At 38.8% G+C, this 24,791-nt stretch overlaps 1 protein-coding gene across 1 annotated transcript in view; it reads right to left on the bottom strand.

The window, feature by feature from the left end:
* The window catches only part of JAZF1 (JAZF zinc finger 1), an 84,840-nt gene that overhangs the window by 43,952 nt on the left and 16,097 nt on the right, over positions 1-24,791 (bottom strand). The gene's annotated exons all lie outside the window — the stretch shown is intronic.

Raw genomic sequence — 24,791 nt, 5'->3', positions numbered from 1 at the left:
ATCTACAGACCTGGAAAACAACCTATGGACTGATGTTAATATAAGTCAATAATGGCTACCCTTAATACTTCTCATCCATCAGTCAACATCTGTGGTAAAAAGCTTAAAGACTTTTAGTATAATGCACTGACACAAAACACCTTACTTCTTGCAAATCTTTAAACAAGACTTTTAAATCTTCAAATAACTTAATCCTCGAGAATGCTTCAAAAGCTGTTTCTACGGCCAGTTGCTTAAAATAATTTTTTTCCTTCATTTCTCTATTTATCAATTAAACAAATTCTAAAGGCTGTTTTATTAATAGGATCAAGGTAGGCCTCAGACCACGGTTCAGAAAGGATTTCCAAAGTGTATTTTATATAGAAATTATGAAATACAATGAAAACAAATATTACACAATTTTTCCTGGAGCTGACTTCCTAGAAACTCTGAAAGACAGTTCTAACCAGTCTTTCATAGTGGAGGGGGATAAAGAAACTTTACTAAGGAAGAATTCTTGTTTTAACACCTGCAAATGCAAAAGTTGTCTGATGATCTGCCTCCCCTTAATAATTTTTTTTCCTTCAGTGCTAGTGTCCTTTTCCTATCCAAACTATTTTTATGAAATATTTTTTCATTTACAGAAGCCAATTTTTACTTGAACTGTCAATTCTTTATAATAAACTCTCAGCAGGACTAAACAATATAGGAACAGTGCTTTGCAACAAATTTTACTCAATAACTTTTAAGGCTACTAGGATTTTTTTGGATGCTCAGATAAGCCTGCCCCTTGCTGCAGACTGCTTTCTCTTGAAGGGAAGAATTCTTAAATAGCTCTTGTATAGCATTTTCCTATGTGAATTGCATGTAAACTCTCACATATAATCAAGTGAAATACTTAAAACTCCTCTCCACCCTCTGAGTAACTCATCTCTATTGTGCTGCATTAATTGAGAGGAAAGAGCAAGAAAATCCTATATGGAGGGTCCATACCTTTTTTTAAATGGGAGGCTCATAAAGGCCTGAACTTTAAAAGGCAAAATTTGAATTTAATAAAAATATTAATTTTAATTAGAAGTATGAAAATGAGAGTAATAAAAGTTATTAACTTAAATGAAAAAATAATTACAGTAATTTTGGTATTTGTCTGAAAGCTCTATTTCTCCCTTAAAAACCAACAGATCCAGTCACTTTTCAAAAGTTGTTGAGTACTTATTGCAAAGCAGTCAAACAATTGACTCTGGCAACCCCAACTAAGATTTTCAGATTTATCAGAAATTAGGATGGATATTGCTGAACAAGACTCCTGAGCTGAAGCATTCTTAACCCTAGCAGTGTCAAAAGACTAAACAGATGCAATATTTTTATTTGCTTTTGCTGCAAACTATTGTAAAGCTCAAAAAAATAAAAAAAAATCCCTAAAAATGAAAAAACAAACCACCACTGAGAAATGTGTATTTGCAGTAAAAAACCTGTGACATTTAGCCCCAAAAGTTAACCCTCCCTCAATCCCCAACTCATCTCCTTCCTTCCCCCTTAGGTAATAACTTCACAGTGATACAGCCTTGATCTGTTTGCAGGGGTGACAGAGCAGCCCCTTGCTGGAGCTGCTCAGCACCATTTTTATCCTCATCTCCCACTGCCACTGGAGTAATTGGAAACACTTGCACGAGGTGCTCAGCAACTTGCAAAATCAAACACCAACGCCAGCAAGCTTCAGCGCTGCTCGAAGCCTGCAATGCAGTGAAATGAATCCATCAGGGTCACCCCGGCCCTGGACTGGGAGCCAGGGGGAGGGGAATGAGATGGGAGTGCTGCCACAAAAGGGCTCCATACTGAGGGTGTTCTCATTCTTGTCAGCAGCAACTCCAGACAGCCCATGGCAACCTGACAGGACAAGAAGCTGCAAAGATGGATCAGAATGTGCAGACTGGGCAGGATGGTGAAGTTAGGAAGAGTTAAGGTCCTGAAGGACAAAGTCCCATGGTAACAGACAAGGAGGGTTAGTTAAAACTCAGCTACTACAAGGAAAGCTCAGTGTTAAGAAATAGATAAAATGACATTCTGATTCCAAAGAGTTAACCCCTTATAGCTGTCCCTCAATTATCAGGATTAGTAAGGCATTGCCTTAATCTCTTGTTAAAAACTACAGCATGTATGTGTGCACCCATGAGCTCAGTGAGAAAACTCTCTAGATCATGATCCCTCGACTCTCCCAGTACCTCCCCAGCTGGAGGGGAGCATCTCTGACCTGAAACTGCACAACTGAAGAACACCTTGGTACCCTGTGTGCCTCAGTGTACCAGAGTACCAAGGGAATGGCAGCTGCCTAAGGCTGGCACAGCACGTGGGGCTGCACTGGGGCTGCACTCCCAGCACATCTCCAGACTGCTCCCCCAGACTCACAGGCTATTGCTGCAAATTCTTATGCACCAGAGTGTATTTTCAACAACACCAATGCATTCCTCATTTAGAACATGGGAGAGGACAGGTGATAAGGATTAAGAGAAAATAAAGTTTGAGTATTTTCAGCACAGCAAGGAAAGCGACACCACAGTCTCATGATTTAATGGCAGAAACACAAACATGGAAAGAATAAAATTTAAAGCTAACTCTGTGAGAGAAGAACCAAACCCCCTGAACACTAACCCTCCTGTCCCCCAACCCACACAACTCATATAAGAGTGGAGGAGGGAAGCTACTCACAGTAATATTGGCAGTGATGAGCAGGAAAGAGCTAATGGAAGAAACAGAACACTTCAATCAGCCATGACATCAGGATATCAAAAACAATCTGGCTGTTATCACATTAAAAATCCATTCAAGTAAGCAAATAAAAAATAAAGATCAGAACAGAAAGCTCAAGACTCAGTTTACCAATGGATTAATGACTATCATGCTAATGATAGTTCCCAGCTAATGCCGGGAACGCTCTAGAAAAACAATCTATGCAAGCTAAAACATTATTACCCATAATAATTGGTTCACTACTGAGAATACTGCCTCTCTGCCAAAATCTAGTGCTAAACCAGATAGACATGCTCTGTTCATTTTCTTTCCAAGAGTTAATGCAGTGGTTGACTTGTCTTCTTAAGCCTTTGGCTATCACAGCAAATTAGAAATTAGAAAATAACTCTTCATAATTTTTACCCATTAAAAAAGGAGTCTTTTCCAGAGCACACAAACACCACAACAGCCACAAAAGCTCTTAACTTTTCAAAGAGGAAATTAATGATCATTCACTGTGGATTATAAACATACATCAAGGCCCTTAAATTGAAATAAACAGAGGGATAACATTATCTAATGGATGGGAATTGGAAACATTCTGGCTTGAAATTAAAAAACCCAACACCTAGTTGACAATAAGGAAGATTTGCCAAGTGAAATTAAGTATTTCATTTGGCTTCAAACCAATATTGGATGTTTTTCTAGAATAAACTTATTGCATCAAATCACAAGTTGCAGAGTTCTCACTTGTGAGAGTTCTACCTCTATATTCACTTTTGCTGCAAAAGTGTACAATTAATTCCTCTGCAGATGTGGGTGAGAGCACTTCCTTGCCTGTGTTATGTCTAGGTAACCATAACGATCCATTCTGTACTAGCAAGAGCTTTGTAAACCTTGATACAGATGTAATTTATCAGGGGTCTGTTCACAGCTTTTAATTGTGATTATCTCTCATCAGCCATTTGAGAGGCTGATACTCCACGAGATGAGCAGGAAAGAACATCTGCATGTTTGGGAAGAACTGCCTTCCCAAATTAGCTACTGAAATAAAGTTAATCAAGTTAATCTCCACCAAGTCATCTCCATGCAATACACAAAAACCTCCTCATCCACCTCTCCAGCCCACTGTACTTCACTCACCTAATCTTGCTGGTTTCCTCCACTGACATTGCCCTTTATGTAGGGAGAAAGGGTGAATTTGGCTAGTCTGAACTACCTTCTTGAGAAGCACCTCTCTCCTCCACTGATTAAAGAGGGAGGCAGTTCAGCCCTCCCTTGTCAGCCTAATCCCTTTTTTCTGTGACCACCTTCTCAGTATCAAGTACCAGATACTTATCAACAAGATATCACTGAGCAGACTAGCAATGTTTCACATCATGGTTCTCTATGTTAGCAGTCTCCTCCACATCCCCTCCAATTTTTATTACAAAATTTTGAGTCAATCTGCCAGGGAAATTGTACAGCAGAGGTAAGGTAGGATGGGGAAACCTGAAATTCACAAATAATTTTTCAGGTAAAATATACAGTTGACAAGCAGCATGTGGCACCACTCCTGAGAATCTAAAGAGTTGGCCTCTGAAGGCACTGTGTTGCTGGAGATCCCATGAGACCACAAGTAAAAACCACTTTCCTGCTATCAGATACTTAGGGTAAAGTACTTCCATAACTGTACAATATAAGGCCACAGGTCTGTGCTTCAGGCAAATTTCAGAGAGCTTCCCTTAGCATGGAAGACACACAATAAAAATCTTTGTTCCAATTTGCTAAATTGAAGACCAAAAAAGGTGTATAATATCAATCCATAGTTGTCTTCATATGGTGATGATTCTTCATTGTCATCAAAAGACTCTGCTGTCACTGTAAAAACGAAAATTAATAAATAAAGCAATGGAGAAGTTTCTAGGTGCAAAACCTAACCTTTTAAGAAACATGAAGAATAGTTACTTCTGTGGTGGTTTTGTTCCACTTTTCTTTTTCTTTCAATTGAAAACCTGGGGATAATCAAGACAAACGGCTCAAAGTACCATAAAGTTTTAGCTCTCCATATGTCCTATTTATTTTCACTCTGAAATAAAGTGCTTTCAAATATTCTGCCTATTTCACCATGTTGTTCTCAGTTTTGCAATTCTTAGTCAAGGAAATGAACATCACTTAGAAACGAGTAACTACATGTGGGTATAAACAGCTGAATCAGAACGTACTTTTCCCACTCCTCTGTCATCATTGTCCAGGAACTGATGAAACAGCCCACAACTGGTTTCTCTGTTGGGAAAATCATCACTTCTGGGTCTAGAAGATATGATCTCACTGTATTCTTTAAAAAAATAATAAAAAAAATTTAAAACCACAGGACCTGCAGAACTCTGATGAGAGCAGGGGGGAGGACAAATTCGAAATTTGTTATAAAGGTCAAGATGAATCTGGGAAATTCTGAGTTTCTTCTCACATACACCAGTGAAACAGGGGCACACCTCTTACAGTGTGAGAGATGCCAGGGCAGAGAAAGAGGCAACTAATTTCATGTTCACTGGAGGAAACCTCCGCTGGTATCTCAAACAAAACTAGTTTCTATTTTACTTACTTGCAACTGAGACTGCAACACAAGAATGCATCCAAATCTCTCTTCTCTACTCATTGAATTGAAGTAGGGAATGCTCTCTAACTGGGCTGCAGAAACATGGCAGGGGAAGGCAACACCAAGTTAAAATAAGTTTAATAATAATCTCAGGGATAACTTGTCCACTGTTTTGTTAATTTTTTCAGAAATAACTCATTCAGCTGAGTTTTTGGGTGTGCCTGTTAGCCTGACGTATACACCAGTGCCTTTTTGTATTGTACTCATAAAAGCCAATGCATTTTCCTCATTTATTTAAACAGTTCTAGGTTGCCTCTGGCTCCTCAGTGGAGCAGCTCTTATCTAGAAACCCACTGCCTGTAAAAGCAAAGGAGACAAAGTCTACACCAAAGAACCCACTACCTTCAATGACAACAAACTTACTGCCCAAATAACAAGCTGTTTTGGGAAATTCCCTGGCCTTCAAGTCACGACTTGCATTGTACTAACAATGTATCTGCAGTGCTTAGCATCATCATTTTACTGCAAAGTCATTACAGACTCTAAAAAGAATAACTTGATTTAGCTTTCCAATATTAATGGGATTACTGATATATTTAACAGGTAAATAGATTTTCTTCAGGTCTTTCCTAAGTGTAAGGCTTGCTGTTTTCACTTACAGAAGTCTTCTGCCAATATTTTTTTGTATATTTGCAACTGCTGAACAATGATGTGAAAATATAATTGTTAACATGCCTTAAGACTGGAATAAACACATGATTAATAATATTTTATTTAGGAATATTCATACTTTTCTTAACCTTTACAGAAATCTTGAATCATGGCATATTAAAGAATTTTGTTCAATTTCACAAATTGCAGAAGATGTCTTCTATCAAACTAAAGTCCAAATTTATTGCTGAAAATCCTTTGCAATTTGTGTTCTGATGAAAAATAAACCGATTCTAATGCAGGCTGCTCTATGTACATTTTAACCTGATCCAATACAATGGATTTTATTTGGCTCTCAAATTTTAAGCTTTTGCACTTTTAGGACTTGATTACTCTCATATGTTATAAATTGCATCTGGAGCTAGGCAATGGTATATCCATTTGCAGATCCCAAGCTCCTTCTCCACTTAGCCAAAAACATTGCAGGGTCCCCGCCACTGCCTAAGTAACTGGGCTGGCAAAACCAAAATCCATTTAAGAAACCCCCAAACCATTTATCCTTAAGGATTCCCCGAATGCTTTTAAGAAAAATAAGAAACAGCTTTACATGGGGAACACATAACTTGTCTTGTAAACTCTCTCACCGAGTGCACATAAGAAAACTACACAGGAAAGGTAAGAACACAGTCTCAGGCTGCCTCTGTCCTCCCCATTTTCATCTCAAGAGCATCCTAAAACCATGTAACAAAACCTCAACCCTCAAATAATTCCAAAGTCTTTGTGCAATTTCATATATATATATATGTATAAATTTGAAAAAAATCATAACAAGCTACTTTTATGCACTATATTGGTTTTACTGGTTTTTTATCCTTCAGCATCTTTATTATGGGCCACAGCCGTGTGATAACTGAAATTCTGCTTTGCAAATAAGACAAAGTGAATGCTTGCAAAAAGTCACTGCAGAGCTGGAAACAAAGTATACGGTTCTGTAGCCATTCTTACCTTTTTTCACTTTGCCAGTCCCAAAGAAAACTGCAAAATTACCTGCTCCTATAAGCTATTCTAGCACTGTAATGCTGTCTTTCCATAATGTTAAATTGTGGCAATTTAAAATTTTACTAATACCTCCCATTGCGTGGACCTGCAGTTTTTTCATAATGGAACAGCCAATGAATGAAACTTTTCATGTCAGGTCCCAAAATCAGTCCCTGCAGATGCAGGGGCTACCACAGGGCCATTATTTTGAAAAGCATCAGACTACAAGAAGTCTTCCCGAAGTGTGGGCAGGATCCAGGATCCAGTGGTTGTCCCACCAGTAACTTGTGTGTTATCAGGAGTGGAAGACAGATGTCTGTACCATGACCAGGCATCTCATGTGGATGTGCAAATACAGAATAATTAACACTAACCAAATTATGTGTATCTGCTAGCATAGTTTTGCTGCAATTCAGTAGTTATATTTAGGTTAGTGACATTAAAAAACACAGAAAACTTCTCCATTATGTGTTTGGAATTCCAAATATGATGAAGTTAAGTCTGTTTGCATGCATTTCAAAGCTAACGCTGAATTTTAACATGTTTATGGTTTCCAAAAAATCAGGCTCATTGTCGAGTATACTTTGGATCCAGCTAAGAGATAATAATTGAAGTTAATACTTACTTTTCCTGGACATCACCTTTTTCAAACTAGTTCCATGTCATTAAAAACTAACAGAAGCCTCTGCTGTGCTGGTAGGCCTATAAAGATAATCCAAGTGTCTCTTATCCAGCTTCTACACCCCTCAGCCCTGTGGTAGGCACTCAACTGCCCAGGCAGGGAAATGTCTTTTAATAAAGGCTTGTACCCCCAAGTGGGTCCTATATCTTAAAAGAGTGCAGTAAAGGGATCTGGTAAAAGAAAAAAAAAAAAAAGAGAAAGAGAAAGACAGGGAAAAAAAAGACCCAGCATTATATTATCAATAATCAGTGTAAGAAGTCAATGTCACTATTACGGAATAAATATTGAAAAGTAATTATTGACATATAAACACTTTCAGAGTCACAACATATTATTTTAAAGGTTCTGAGAAGACCTTAAAAACATTAATACTGATTATCCCTCTTTAGCAGCTCTCCCTGGATGCAGCCTCTGACTCTCCTGCCGTGGTGATGGTTTTGCAATCCCCTCGCCTGGCCCAACTCCTCGCAAGGCAAACTGTTCCACCTTTCATTCCACACCAACCTGCCTGTTCTCACCACTGTCTCTTCCCAGCAGAAGTGTTTGTGTGCTTGTGGGCAAGCTGGAACATGGACCTGGTCCAAGTGAAAGCTAACCCAACCAAAACCATGTCAGAACCACAAAGTCAGCACACAAATGAAACAGGCAGCCTGAACAGGGAGAGGCAATCATCCCTTTCTCCAGCAGCACCGAGTTATGCCAAATGAAAGCGATGACAACTTTAGACTGACTTGCCTCATCACAAACACTTTCCACATATTCCTCAAATTATTTTTTTTTGCCTAAGTCTTTCCATTGCCTGTTCCCATTTACTAGTTCAGACATTGGGCTGGACGTACACCATGGGAGCAATTTCTGAGATACATTTGAGAAAAGGAAAGGACTTCAACTGTGCAAAAACTGAAAAGCTATTTGTCACCATGTCATTTCCCAATTGTGAGTCCACTACCCATCTAGCCTAAATTAAAAAGCTCTGTAAAGAACAGAACTAATGAAGCTGGATTTCCTAAGGACATACAAACCACTTCCTTCAAATTCCTACTGCAATAAACACCAACTCCTCCTGTGTCTTCTGTAATTCCATCCTCTTGTCTTCATTTTCCTGTGACCCACTCCCCTCCACATTTAGACCCAGATCTTCTTTCATAGTGTTTATAGTTGTTTCAACCACAACTGTAACCTCAGACAAATGTCTAAATATTCACTGTAACCCACTGACTTCCAATAGCTACAAAGTCCTCTGGAAATGAGGCCCATGCAAAAGCATATACAGTGGGGTCCTTCAGACCTCCAGTCACTTTGGAATCCTTATATGAACTCACTCATGGGTGGTATTGAATCCAGAATCCTATTGACCTCAGCCAGCACCCCTGGGAAAACCTTCTGGGCATAGGCTGGGATTTGCACTCAAGCCAGACTCTGGCTGCATGTAGGGGAAAAGTTTAAACCTGTGCAACTTTCAGCTGTGGAACTGGAGTGTGACCATACCCAGGAGGAATTGTCAAGGCATACCATGCCTGAATGCCCCACCCATGAACCACGTCTGTGAAGGAAAAAAATCAAAAGTTTGCGCAGGACAAAAAAGTCTAACTGGAATTTTTTTTTAAGAAGCTGACCCTGCGTGGCCTTGAAGGCAAGCAGACATGTAGGATGACCAAGTGTGCACTGTCCCTCTAGCAGGTCACGGGTGTCACTCCTCAAAACCATGCAGTTTACAGGCGGTGGAATTTGGAGGCACCAGGGGACACAGAGAAGACTGTGGCTTAGCCACACCACACTGCACACATCTACACACCATCACGGAGAACATTGCCCTTTGCTCTGCCTTTCAGGTGCTTCTAAAGTAGTATGTGGTAACCAAATCCAAGTATAATGGTATATCATTATTCACATGTAGGTGTAGAATTCTTACACTGAGATAACAAAGTAATAGCACCCTCCCCCAAATTTTCTACCAAACTGTTATTTAAAAAGACATTTCTACGGTAAAAAAAATTAATACATTACTATTACACTAATACTTATTATCTAACATGCAATTTCAAGGGCAAATTTTTAACAGAGCACTTAAGATGCTTTCCTAGGAAGTCTGGGTCTTTGATGTTAAATTTATGATCAGTCATTGCTTGACAATTGTAATTAATATGCTAGGTGATTTTCTGACTTGCTGTTCTAAGAGACGTTATTATTTGTAGTCTGTCAGAGTAACACATAAATTATGAGCTATGTTCACCTGTAATAGACTGAAATGAAACTTCAAAAATGACATTTATGAAGAAAAATGAAAAAGTCCTTTCCACCATGAGAATGGATATATCACACAGTCTGAAGTAGACTCAGAACAGAAAAAAGTTTAAGTTATGTATTTCGAAATACCTGCCTGCCAAAAATAATTACATGCTTAAAAATAGATTACTCTTTAGCTGCAAGGTCTCATAAACCGGGCAATGTCATGCACAATCAAGGAGGAGTTTTACACACACTGTAATTTTTTTTGCCTGCTGAACAGTAGCATGCAAACATTTTTCAAGACAGTGATGCATATTAGTGCATCAAGAAAGATCTCCTAAAGGAGTGGAAAAAAATTACCTCCCTGAAACAGAGCATGAACTATTAGTAAGAAAATCCCCGTGCACATAAGGTTTCACCTTCTTCGAAAAAAAAAATTAAAAAATAAACTTCGTCTTGTCTTTTCATTAGAAAGGTATACTGAAGTTTTAGATCATGCATAATATGAAATTTCCAACCAGAATGAATCAAGACAAAACCAGAAGCTATTTAAACCAGACACTTGCCAGCCTTGTACCTTGATCATCTAGATAGGAAAAGCATTGTGTGTAAGAACATGTCCAAACTTTTACTAGGTATTAATCTGCAAGTCTAAAACAGCCAAACATTCTTCAAAGCTGCTGACCATTATGTCTACAAAAAAAAGGCGTGCACATGCTAGGAAAATTCATTTAAATATCCTAAAACTTCAAGGGCTTTTACTCAATAATGCAAGTAAATGCAGAATAGGCAATGTGTTCTTTGACAGGTAATAAACAAAGAGGTTCCATTAATTTTTGTTTTTAAAAAAAACCATCAAAACAAAAAAAACCAAATTAAATGCCTGAAGCAAGTGCCATGAGTCTGTATTACTGGAAATGTCTAGGTATGCCAAGTATCCCCATATTCAACTACCTTCAAGTGAGAATCCAGAGGAAGCAATTGCAGCTCTGAGGTTCCTCTGCAGAGCACCCCTGCTAGTGCAGGGAAATGCCCTGGAGTCTGGGTGTCCCCCCAGCCTTAACACACACACTGCAAGGGCAGAGGAGAGAAACAGCACCAGCTATGATAACTATATACCAGCAGACCATGGGGAAAGGCATCCCTTAAACAAAGAGTGAATCCTGCTTTCCCCCCCACCCAGGTGTGGGGTCATCCACAGGTGAGCTGTGTGAATCAGCAGGAGTTTTGTGGGAGCTGAAGTGTGGATGTACTCAATCACTGTGTGTAACTTAAGTGTAATGTAATAGTGTGGTGTTTTAAATTTCTGAGAAAAAAAATCATGGATTGGAAAAAATCCCATGGTTTTAGGCAGACCTAGGCAATTCAGAACACCTTCAACTTAAAAAGGTACTCAAACTATGACAGCTTAAAAGAGCCTAAACCAAAAACTTAAACTGAAAAGACCAAAGTGAAAACTAAACCAAATTTTGTTCTTCCCGTATTTCAGCCTGAAAGAAGTGAAAACACCAAAGTGTAGTTTAAGTTTTGTGCCAATTTTCTGGTTTGCTCCCATGAGAAAATCTAACTTTAGTCCTTCCAAGTTTTAAACTAATCAGAACATTTAGACAATTTTAGTTTGGAAAATATGAAGCATACAGTTTCAGGGAATAACCTGGTAGGGCTTTTTTTTTCCTTTTTCTTTGTTTACATTTTGCAAACAACTTTGCCTCATGCATTTATATCTGAGTTTGGAGCAAGGGAGTCTGTATCTGTCACTGCTATCCCTCTCTGTCTACTCCTTCCCTTGCTCCTCACATGCAACCCAACAGGGCATAGGTACGAAACAAAAATATCCATCACAAAGGAAGTTCTGGGCAAACTGCAGACTGAACCCACAGCATCTCTCCTTTTAATTCTTGTACTGTTTTTCGCTAGCCCACAATCTTGGGGTTCCATTACTTGCCCAGGTTGTGGAGACTAAAATAGGAGTGATAAAACCCCTGAAGTCACAGATGCCAAAAGAATTACTGTAAATACCAGGGCAGTAAAAGTTTAACCAAGCAGTCTCAGATTAACAAATATGTCTGCAGCTTTACTACTACTGATAGCATTATTGGTTCTGTAACTATATAATTATTTTTCCTGGTTTTAAAAGGTTTAGACTTTGAATTAGCACAGCCAATGCATTCAGCCTACAAAAACATGTCTGTCCAGACTGAGGATATTTTTTTTGCACACTTGTGGACAAGATGTTGGCTTCATTTTACAACCAACATCTTGTCCACATCAGGGGAGTGTTCTCACACAGACATGCATACCATGTGGGCTACCTGCTGAGTTTTGGCAAGCTTGGCAGGCTGCAGAGCATAAAGGGTAGGCAGTTGTAGTGGAAAAAACCTTCATGGGAATTTTTTTTAATGTTGTGAAAAAATAAATGGGAAAAAAAAGCAAACCGTTTCCCAATGAACCACACTGTGAGCTGGCATAAGGAAGATAAGGGCAGGAAATTAGATGTAAAACTAGTGCATAGGTCCTTCAACAGAGAAGGCACTCTGCAAGTTGCCAATGTGACATACACATTTCTTTTCTAAAATTCAGCCACTTTTTTTCTTTTTAATTAGCCATATGGAAAGTTGAAAGACTTGTGAACTTACAGCATCAATCCCACATGTTGAACTTAATTTTGGAGAGGTTTTACTCGATCTTGTGTCTTTAATTTATTTTTATACTCACATTTATACACCGTTAGACAAAATAACACATGTAGAGCAAGATATGCCTTATGCTATGAGCATAGTTCAGTATTACTTAGTTCTTATATAAAGGTGCTAAAGTGTTTCAAATTAGGAAATGAAGTGCACCTGACAAGCGGTTATGTTTTAGCGTTCCATCTTGGTAAATTTTACAAATATTGGTGTAGCCAACTATTCTCAGTTTCCTGGTATGATCTCGAAAGCAAAGCAGAATAAAAATGATTGAAGCACTAAAACCAGCCACTGCCAAAAGAAAAAATGCAACAGCACCACCTAAGGCCCATCTAAGACAGTGCAAAAAGTCACAGAGGTTTTACAGAACCCTTATTCATATTTATACAGCTGTAACATGCATTATAAAATTATAGCATGGCATTTCTTCATGCCTTGAGTGTTGGCTAACCAATTCCTTATACCTATTTATTCACATTTGGATTTCCATGCAGTTCACAGTACTGTGTGAATCAAAGGTTCAACTGTTAAATACATTTAAACTCCTCGTTTTTCCACTCTGAAATTAAGTGGTATTGTATTTCAAACACATCATGGGGAAGAAAATTCCTAAACCATTTTAAACTATTGTGACAAATCATCTAGCCTAGTTGCCACTGGCAGAGTTTTGGCGCACACAAGTGCCCCCTGGTGCAGAATTTTTATTTTCCACAGTAACTGAAGCATCGAGGTGACTACAGCTTCAAGTGAAGAATTTTCTTCCAGTTTCCAGCCTCAGAAGATCCATGAACAAATTTATAAACATTTGTTTTGCTAGCTATGTGATTCTTTACTTTGGATAGTTCCCTTCTCTGCTTGTTTACTCTTCATACAACATTTATAAAAGCTAAGCTGTTCTCTCCTAGCATTGGCTAGCCTTTAAAGGAGAGCTAACCTTCTCCGACACGACTTCATTGCCTTCACTACACCCCCTTTGCTGCCCTACACCCCATCCCAAACAAGTCACAGTGCTCACTGCAACAGCCCTGGTCTCACCTCACTGGAAGTACCTCTTCCAACACAATCTCATTTGGCCTTTTTTGACTTATTCATTTATATCAATTGTTATGCTATGGGATGACTGAACAGTGCTCACTTATATCATTAAAGTCTGTTCTTAGTGAGGAATACAAGCATGCTCGAGTTCCTTCTTATTTTGCTCTCCTATTATTTTATAAGGAATTAATTCATCATAACCTATGGTACTACATAAGTTTAAGACTTTGTCAATTCATCAGTGTGCCTGCTACAGAAGACAGACAAATGTTATCACTTCATCTGACCTGCTTTTTCCCTTGTGTCTAAATTAACATATTACCAAACTAAGTGACCTTTCTTACAAACATGCATGTAAATGATGCAACCATTTTCAGAGAGTTCTGCTAATGTACGAGCTGTATTATTAATAAACAATCACGACGAAAAGGGAGGCTGGCGCTGCATTTGCTGACAGTATTTGTACAGAAAAGATTATGTGTGTCTCTCAGCTTGTTAGCTGTGGAACCTGATGTGGTCAGAAACAGCACTTTCAGAGCAGATGGCTGCATGCAGAAAGCACTGAGGGCACCCCTCCACACCTCTGCTGAGGTAGGTGCAGGTAACGCACTGCCACAGGAGTTACAGGCCACTCATCCCACACCACAGGTCTAGGAGCTGTTACAGCGGGAGAAAGGGTGCCTTAACAAGATGCCCAGGACACAGGTGTTGGGATTATGCAAGTTTGATCTATTATGCTTTCTTCATTGCCCAGGCACTCAGCAACCCTCTCTGCCTGCCCTCCTTGTTTCTTACCTGACAGATCTGAACCTAGGAAACAGCAGCCCAGAGGTTGTACAGGGCTCAGAGCTGCCAGGCTTCCAGGGAGTGCCCTCCCTTCTTTTTCCTATTTTATTCCAGGCACAACTCCAGCTACTGTCCCTTGTAGTTAGACTGTGAAAGGAGCTATTTGAAAGCAAATTCCTAAATAATGCCCTCTGAGCAGATGCGATTCCCAACCTGCCTGCAAGCACAGCTCTTTCACTGTGCTCAGAATTTAGGCTCACACCTCCCCAGGGTTTGTTAACGTTATCAACACAGAATTAATAACACATTAACAATGTTAATTGGACAAATCTGCCCCAGACCTGGGCAGGGTAGTCTGCTGGGTCCCTAAAAGCTGTATCTTATGTTAATAATCCTCAGCACTCATTGCAGTTGGACAAGAGTAGCAAACTATTTACGTGCTGCAGTCAACCCAGCGCTCTGCTCTCCTGGCTGGCCTTCAATTTGAGCTTTAATATCCTGTGGCCCCAAAATTACAGTGTCTCACACAGTGTGTTGCTCCCCCCAGCAAGGCTGAATGCTATAGTTATACACACTTCTGCCCCCTGCTACTTAAGTGAGGTACCAGGACAATTCATTACCTAGAAAATTAATTATTATAATGACAATAATAATAGTAATAATGACACTCAATAGAAGTAACACATAAAGGTTCCATTTTTCATTGGTTACAATCAGGTATTTCAAAAGATTAAAGACTAAAGCTTTCATTAGGTATAGCATGAAAAATAGTGTCACAGAAATTTCAAGTGTCTGATATGAGAGACTTGCTTAATAAAAGAGAGATTCGAGCACTTTGTTCCCCACAAACAGGACGCTTCATTATTGATCAACCTAGCAAAATTAATAATTTTCACGACTGACTTCAACAGGAAACATTTTCTAACTCTGCCTTAGATTCAATATTGAGGAATTTTGCAATTTCTAAGCTTATGACACAGGCAGAAAATCTCTTCAAAAAACACAGTCATGCATATGTGTTTAGAAAACAATCTATACTCAAAGGTTACTAAAGACCTTTAGTTATTGAAAATTATCTACTTACTTTCTGGAAATGACATAATACTTCAAAATCTTTTTTTTTTTTACAGCTACAATATATATATTTTCCTAAGATTTTGTAACATATTACTTTTTAAAGTATCTTTCATCCACACTTCATTCTCTCAATTTCAATTGAACAAATTTCACAGTAATTGCTCTCCTTAGGCAGATGCATTTGAGTCCTATCATTATAAAAAAGGACCACAAACTCTATTTCCAGAACCAAAAAAATGAGTTAACCACAAATGTTGCCAAGAGAAAAGTGGAAACATCACCCACTCTACATGAAATATTCAACGGCAGAAAGCAAATCGAAAACTCCAAAATGCAAGGCTGCTAGTATCTCAAAGCTCTCATTTTTTCAGCTGAGACTTTACAGTATTCAGTTGTAGATTATTTCAGTAATAACAAAATACTTATTTAAAGTTCTTACAGGGATAAACAGTAAGCTATGGCTTCGTAGCAGAAAAGGACAGCAATATAACAAACACACCACCTAAAAATGGCTGCTGAAGGTGCTAAAGAGATATGGAACACCTTACTAAAAAACTGTATTGTAAAGGTAGCTACTGCATTTCAGCATCTCTTGAAATTTCTTTTTTAAGACAACATACATCTACTCATCTTTGCAGTAGCTTTTTTTGCAAAGAAACATACTATGGGCATAAATGCTATGTTCTTGTTTGGTTTTGTATCCTTCAAAAACTGTAGGTGAATATGGAAGTCCTGGATCCTTAATATACTAGCTTCTAAATGGACTTCAAAACCCGTTTTTCAAGTTGCAAATTTTAATAAATAGGCTTCTTTAATTAAATGAAAGTGCCATAAACTGTCCATGTGTGAATCAAAAACAAGAGCTGTGTTAAATTAAAAATGCAGCATCTTACTAATCCTAACAAATTAGGACTGCCTTCAGAATAGAGTATTTCTCCCTTTAATATGTCAAGTTATTATGGTGGTGATACGAATGGAACAGTCATGCTAAATCAGCTTTTCAAAATTAATATTTCTTTGCAATCAATTTACAATTTAAAATTTAAACAGATCCTAAGTACAGACACTCCTGCATAGCATTATCTCCTTCCATAAAAAAGCTCATTTTGGAGATATCATCTTTTTGCCAATATTACAAGAAATTAGCATGGGAAGTATTGGAAGAAAACGTTTCTTAAGTACAGCTTGGCCTATAATTTTTTTTTTTTGTAAGGCTGCACTTAATCTTTATTCTTCCATAATCAGTATTTATTGTGTGACCCTGACAGCTTGCTACTGCTTTGATAAATTATCTGACTCAAGTCAGATTAAAAATGCAACCCTGAATTCTAATTATCTTGGCAGATCCGCTTAGTAATGGCGTTTCTTGTCAATTCTGGAATCACAGCATGGGTGTCAATTGCAACAAATGCCCCGGCACCTCTCTGAAGCAGGCTCCCCAGAACGCTTTCGTATCTGCCATATGTAAATCTCAGATGCTCTTGTACCCTTGGTGACCTTTTATTAGCAAACTGACAAAATGATAAAGCTAGTCATGGCAAAACTCCCACTACTGCACAATTATCTGCTACAGTTCCAGTCCGTGGGAGATCAACAAGACATTGTTAATTGTGATGCATTTCACTGACTTCCCCTGCTAACAGACCCTACAGGTCACCCAAACCAATAGGGTTAGGCTTTTATTCCACATCAGGAGGGGATGGCAATGTAATTTTGACCCACAGGAGAGTTTCCATCCTTTGTTTATCCTTTTCAGTAAGACGCCTATCATTTGTTTTTAAAAAGACTCATGAAATTATTTATAGGTATTTCTAACACACAGACACACACACACAGACACACATGTATATATATTATATATATGTATGTATTTTTTAAAAAAAGGTTTAGAAAAGAATGATCTGCTTCAAGAACTTACAAAACTGAGATACACCCCAGAGAGGAGCACCAGTCTGATTGAAACTACAGAGAACTCCCATTGCCTCACCACGCTGCAAACCTCCATCAGAACTTAAACCCTTCAGGTAAGGACTGGATTCACACTCCAGGACATCCAGTTTTGGCAACTTACTGTGGCACACGCACAAAAAAAATAGGTAGATTCCAAAAGCATGAAAAACAAATAACCTTTTCATCCACAAAAAATTATCCAATGGAGTTAGAATTCCACAAAACACTTCTGCCCATACACACAGGTGTTTTGTACATAAACACAGTTAAATCTCAAGAATCTTCCTGCAAACTTATGACATCTTGCAGCGTCTCCATTAAAATTGTATACACCTTTTAGGCTAAAAAGTAAGGTAGAGAGAGAAAGAAGCTGAAAATTATTCAGCACAGTTCAATATTCCTGCTCCCTCAGAGCTTTCCAGGGACCCCTATATCAAAATAGCATTGAAAAAGTTTACAACACATCCTCATATGTTGCACTAGAGATTTGAAACTGGAAAAGTCTGCTCTGATTTTTGCAGTAGTCACTCCATTCCAGCCACCTTCTGGCTGGCTCGAGTTGACAAAAGTATCAGGCTCTGGAGGACACATATCAGTCAAAACCCTGTCATTTGTGGAACTCATGCATATTTGCTTTGCAATGCAGTTTATTTCCGAAAGCACAACTTGGCCACTAAAATGACTTAGGATTTTCTCAACTGCACACGAGGTATTTGGAGAGTACACACAGAGCTACGGTCGTGTTACCAAGGATATGGCTGTTTGACCAGTATGAGAAAGAACTACACTGTCATGATGTGGGGCATTCAGGGAAGATATTCTTGTGTTATTGACAATTGGTCCTGTGTCATCAGCTCCTGCAAAAGAGATGTGTTCACCATGGAGAAGAGAAAAAACAAGAGGAAAAAACCATTCAGTTCAATCAATTCCCATTATGCATTTCCTACTCTAAATTGAATAAAATTAATGTCTTCTTGAAGAAAGGGAAAGACTGATGAATTCTTTGAACTGATTTCAAAGTGAATAATAAAAAGGTAGACTATGATATCCCTTCTTACCCTAAACAGAAGCAAGTGAGAAAAAAGGCTTACAGGGTAGATAGGAAACCTATTAAACACAAGGGGGTGGGGGAGGGGAAAAACCCAAAATGTGGACAATGAATACTTCAGTCAAGATATGGAATTCAGAAAAGATCCTAACACAAGAAAAGTCCTTAGCTACATTTTTGTCTGCAGCCATATTTAGAACAGTCATTGTGTCCAAGGTAATTCTCATCTCTGTAAACACGTTCTCTGCCTGGGTTCTTCTTTCCTTGTTTAATTTTGAGTTCACAAATGACTTATGCCACCAGAAACTCCAGTACTGAACACCATAATGGACTGACAACCAATACTGACACTCATGAAGCAAACCTAAAAATACCGCCCAGTCCTGCACATTATTTTAAAGTTAAGTTCTTTGCTTGGTTAAATTATTCCAAATGCTGTGAAACAAGTCCATATTACTATATATGAAAAACTTGCGAAGATTATATCAGTTTATAAATCAAGAAGATGGAACAAATTCAAATGTCTAGATGAAGTTGCATAACATTCTTCCAATAACATATCCTCAAAACAGTCCCACAGCAGAGAGGAATATTTGGTTCAGACGCGACAGCTCTCTGTAGTAAAGCAAGAAGTTTACAATTCCAGCTGCAACTGGGATGAAATAACTCAAAAAATATTGGAAAAGAAGTATGAGAAGCTTTGAAAGAATATATTTCAACATGGCATTATTTCTTCTTTCTTAAGTGGGTTCAGTGTAACGACCTGATCTTTGTGCCAACAGTTTGTCAAATTAGTACAGTAAATACTGTAATCAAGTTTTTCACAAGTTGCACATGGCCTGATTTTCTTTCAGGCTGCACTTTAACCCTTAGCCATCTTCCTTTAAGAGTACTCATTGTTTCCTCACAAAGAAAATGTTCTTGATTGCTCTTTAATGCTTGTCTAATTGCTTCCTTTGCTGAACTACAAGCTCATTTCTGCAGCTTTAGAGGCTGAATACCACCTGGGAGATTCACACCATTTTGCCTTCTGACTTTAACCTGGAATATTTCTTTGTTCTTTGGAAGCTGATCTAGTTACTGTGGTAATATCACAAAACTTCCATTCGCTCCAGTACAGCTGACCCAAGAATATTAGATACCAAAAACCATTCAGTATGAAAGAAATATCAAAATCATATAACTAGTCATTGAAATTATATGGATCTGGAAGTTTGGCACCACAGATCTGATTAAACATACTATCCTGTTCCCATTTCTCTTGTACTGACACACATTTCAATGAAATAATGAAAATGCTTTTGATTTACATCCATACATAGTGAAGAGAAAAATTTGTGCAGCAAACTAGTTGCATCAATTAAAATATTTCTACCGTCAGGCCACACTCAAATAAGGTTTCAATTTGTATTCCCTTAAATATGAGATTACTGAAACCATGTTTGGCATCAAGAAGTGCAGATCTGTCCAGAAAATACCATGCTGTTCTCCTGGCTGCTTGATTTATTTTTCATAAACAATATGCTGTATACATCCAACATGGTTTGTATTCCACAGAATGCATCTCAGGCAACAAAATCTACAGTGTCGGCTCTGCAGGATGAGTTCTTCATTTAGACTTCAGCTCCATTAGCACAGCTCCACTGGCTCTCCAACACAGCATCTGTGCTCTTACACAAGAAGCAGAGAAGGGAGGGGGATTCCTCAGCTGCAGAAGTGAAAGCCAAAAGAGCCAGAACTGAAAGAAGGCAGTCCTTTCTGGTTTACTGCTTCCTTTCCCCTCAGTAGCACAGCACATATATAAAAGTTTGCCTTTGACCCAACTCCTCCCATGCTGCTGTAAGACCACACACCCTCGCCTGAAGCTTGTGGATAGAATCCCACTTCTGCCAAGGGATGGGGTGGCTACATACCAAAGTGACAAAAAAAAGTTTTATAGCAAAACGCTGCATTTGTTAAGCTCACATGCCTGGGAGAACATATGGCTCTTAATCCTTCATGTTTTTTTAAACTATTAGTGATATAGTTATTAAAATACTTAGTGGTCGCATCTGTAATTGAGATGAATTCCACTGAAGGCATAAACTGACCCGGTTATGTGAGCTGCTCTTACAGCAAACTCTCAGAGGCACTACCCAAAGAACAGTCCTCATGCAAACTCGGGCTGATCAGCAACTGAATATTTAGTGACTGATACTCCAACTTCTGGTGTTTAACAGTCAGACACACATGACAGAACAACCGGGCACCTACACCTGTCTGTAGCTCCTTTTTTTAAATTTTGTTTTGGGGATTTTTTTTTGTTAATAAGTACAGCACTGGTACTACAGATCATTGTGGTGACTGAGGGCTTAGGAAATGCTACGTCCAAGAAAAGAACTGGTAATGGGAAGAAAGCATCTTAGCCCTGAGCAAGCAACACATCACAGCAGCAACAGGTTATTCACACAGCCTGTGCTGCATTTAGTACCACGGCGGGCAGCAGGCTGAGTGAATCCATTAAAGCCACCTACACAGCACTCCTGAGGACCGATCTGGAAGAGAATGTCCCCTTCTGTAACCCCAGCAAAGAGGCAAAGCCCAGAGATGGGCAGCAGGGGAGCACGGCTGAGGCTGCACCATGCAGGATGTGAAGAAGCTGAGCAAGTTGGCCGGTTTTGTCTCACTAGAAGGTTGAACCAGGCTCTCCTCAGAGATGTGTACGCATCAAAAGGGCAAAAGTCAATGGACAAAATTTTTTTAGCACAGAAAAATCTCAGTCCTATATAGACAAAAAAGGTTTCACAAGAGCACCTTGGCACTGGAAAAGGCTGCCTAAAGAGACAAGATCTTTAATCAGCCTCATCTAACTTTGAGGTTAACCCTACTTAGGGCCAGGGGCTGAATGACAAAACCTCTTGGGATCCTTTCCAACCTAAATTATGTAGTGTCTACTAGAAGGCAGATATCCATCCTTCCCTAGAGGAAAACGACCTTGTCTATGGATCTACCTCCCAATAACATTTATTTATTCAATACTGGATCTCATCTTAAAACCAACCTATTAGAACTAAAGTGCTTAAGGTACAGATTGATGATAAAAGAACAGTCCTAGGAAAAAACCACTTTAAAACTTCCATTGTATTCTTCAATGTGTCAAGAGCCCCAAGCTTCCTGCTAATGTTTGTGCAATAGGATTATCCAGGCTCTAGCAATTACTCTATCAAAACAGAGCTCCTCTTTGATGTTAAGTACTTTAAGATTCCCATATGGAAGGCAAAAAAAGCTCAGCCCACTCTGCTAATGTAAAATGCTACCTAGTGAGAGACTAGTGCACATTATTTTCTTAGCACTGTACTCCTCCTCTGCGGTTTCATTATGTGACATTTTCATTTATTCCAATATAAAGCTAGTTTCAGAGTATTCGGAGTTGTAACACACAGACACATTAATCACCAGCCTAATACATGTCCTGTGTAGTAGCTTTATTATCTTTTCAAAGCAGAGCTGTAAAAACAAAAAAACTGTGATCTTTTATGCTATCCTTTAATAAAGTTATTTTAAAATGCTATAAAAATGGTTTCAGTTTTTTTTTCCGAGCTACAGCTTAATGCAACTAACTCTTGTACATCCAAAACAGTAAAGTCTGAATAAGTAGTTTTAAAAGTCCCTGCGGACTTGTAATCTAGCAAGAGCGAAGAACTCTAACCACTGGAGACAGAAATGGGAAGGAATCCTGAGTTTCAAGTTACAGAATATGCCTGTTCTTTTGTCATTCTGACTGGGCACCGCCTTGCAAAGTACTCTCACTTCTGTGATAAATTTTACATGTCCATTCCTGTATGCCAATAGTTACATATTTAGTGCAAGGGTGGGCTGCATTTTCTTCCCCTTCTTCTTCCGGCTCAGTGTCAGCCTACTTCCTTAAATTAGTGAGTATTTTACACTCACCGAGATTGTGTCAATGTAACACAGCCTTAGCAGACCTCTGTCCTCTTTCACGCAAGGCATGAAATGGACCAAGCAACATGTCCTCTGCCAAGATAAACATCAGGACCCTGAATGCCACAGCACCCTGCCCTCCACGGAGGGAATGTGCTTCCAACAAAACAGGCTGACACCATTCCCTTCACTCACTGCTTGTCCTTCTGCAGATGAATGAGGGCACATCCACACGTTTCTGGCTTTCAAAAAGACCACTTTCCAAAGATAGACCTGAAACTTCAACCCAGATCGGAATAAAGCCAAAGTGTTACAAAAATCTGTGTCTGCAATAAGAATAAATGACGGCAGGCTTCAAAACTGTCTGGTCATTATATGCCTCTGTCTCCTCTGTGGTCTCTTCGAGTGGTGGCAATGCACAATAACTGAAAATAGTATCTTTCAGCTATGTGCAACTTTCACACCTACCCCTCAGGCAGGCAAACACCTCCGGGCAGAAATCTGCAAGAACCATGCAATTCCCCCGGTGGGAAACACTGCTGCGATAATTGCATGAACTGAAGTCAGGCTTGAAAAAAAAAAAAGGGTTCCTAAATAAATAAAGATGATTCATTGGCATAAACCCAGCACTGTTGCAACAGAGTTTTACCAATCCAGCAGAAAAACCAGTCCTCAGCTCTGTATGAAACAACCACCCACTCACTCCACGTGTTGCAGGGCAGGGCTCTGGCCAGCACACCGGTGGGCTTTGTGTGGCTACTAACCCGAAGCAGGAGATGCTTCTGCTGCTTTCTGGACGTTCTCAATATTTCTCAGCTTTTTTACCCCAGTGAAAACTATAATTAGTATGGTGAATCACAGAATAAAACTTGCACCTCATCAAATATAATTTTAAATCAATGGATCTCTCTCTCAATATCCCTAGGCTCAAGAAGTTTCCTTAAGAAGATTCAATAGGATACTACAGGCTTCTGTAGTAAGTTTGGATTTGGGTACAACCGACCACCTCTGTCGGTTAAAAAAAACCGACAGAGGTGAAAAACATTTATAGTCTTCCTCAGGGAAGACAAGGACACGCATTACTCTGAAGCAGTACCAGGCTCTTGGCCTGAATTAACGTCTGGGAAGTATTTTGAGACAGATGTGATCAGCACCCCAACCACAGCCTGTGACCAAAGCTGTCTCAACAAAGGCCAAGTGGAGATGATGGCTGTTTTCTTATAGTACTGCATTGCAAAAAGCAAGTGTTCCTCCGAAATCACCAAGGAGCTGAGGCTGTTAGGCATTCTCTGGAAAGCAGCAGTTTAATGTTATTATCATTCATGAGGCAGATCCCCCTATCCCACTTCTCTCTACTTCCCCTTTTTTTTTTTGGTTTTTTAGATCAGAGCTATTCTGAACTTTTGTAAATGAAAACCATTTATCAAAACAAGGACAAAATTTAACTCATACTTTATTGGACCCTTTAATTGGCGGGAAAAAGATGAATTTGTTCACTTTTATTTTTACATCTGGTAAAAAGTATGGAATTCAGGTATTCTGTGCCAAGTTTTGACGAGAAATGATTTTTTCACATCCAAGTAATAGATGACTAGGGAAATGGAGTGGCTTAAAATGCAAATGTGGGGATATTAATTATTGTTGTTATTGGGACATTTACAAAAATAGCGTGGCACTATTTTATAACGAGTAATGTCTAATCTTTTAAAACTACTGTAACAAAAATAGAACTGGAATAAAATCAAGCATTAAAACGTGAATTCCTATAATGTTTTAGTTTGTTTTGTCTGAAAATTTATTTGAAGTCTGGAAATGCCTGGTGCACATATTCAATATTTTATAACTTAATTTGTTCAACAAGAACAGCAGTATTTTAACAAGGTGAAACAATTTCACGATTAAAGCACTGCCTGCTTCATCAGTAGTAAAGAGCTCATGGAAAAATATCTAATCTTTATAAGGCAGAGACTCATAATTTAACTGCTGAGAACAAATGAAGAGTCTAATTCTTATTTTGCTGCTTTAGTGGTGGCATGTGGTGATAGCAAAGTATTAGCATAAGCCAGAACTTGCTCCCACTTTTCTTTCCAGGCATGTAACAAATATCTGATGGCTATGCAAATTTCACCCAAAGCAAAGTTGTCCCAGCTGGCAAGCCATACATTAAAAGGTAAATTACACAAAGCTGAGGCCATCTGGACTAAAAAATTCTCCTGTCAATAGTATTTTAAGCTCGCCAATTCCACGCAATGAAGGACAATATATTACATATGTATTTGAGATGTAGGCTTTTTACTGAGCACTATTTAAAAAAACCCAGAAGTTAAAAGATAAGAATGGACTACAAACTATTTTTGGTATTTTCTTGGAATGTAATTTTTAAAGCTTATATAGCTCAATTTT

Source organism: Geospiza fortis, unplaced genomic scaffold (genome assembly GCF_000277835.1).
Source record: "Geospiza fortis unplaced genomic scaffold, GeoFor_1.0 scaffold95, whole genome shotgun sequence".
Classification (NCBI taxonomy): domain Eukaryota; kingdom Metazoa; phylum Chordata; class Aves; order Passeriformes; family Thraupidae; genus Geospiza; species Geospiza fortis.
This window is presented reverse-complemented; position numbering and strand designations above follow the sequence as displayed.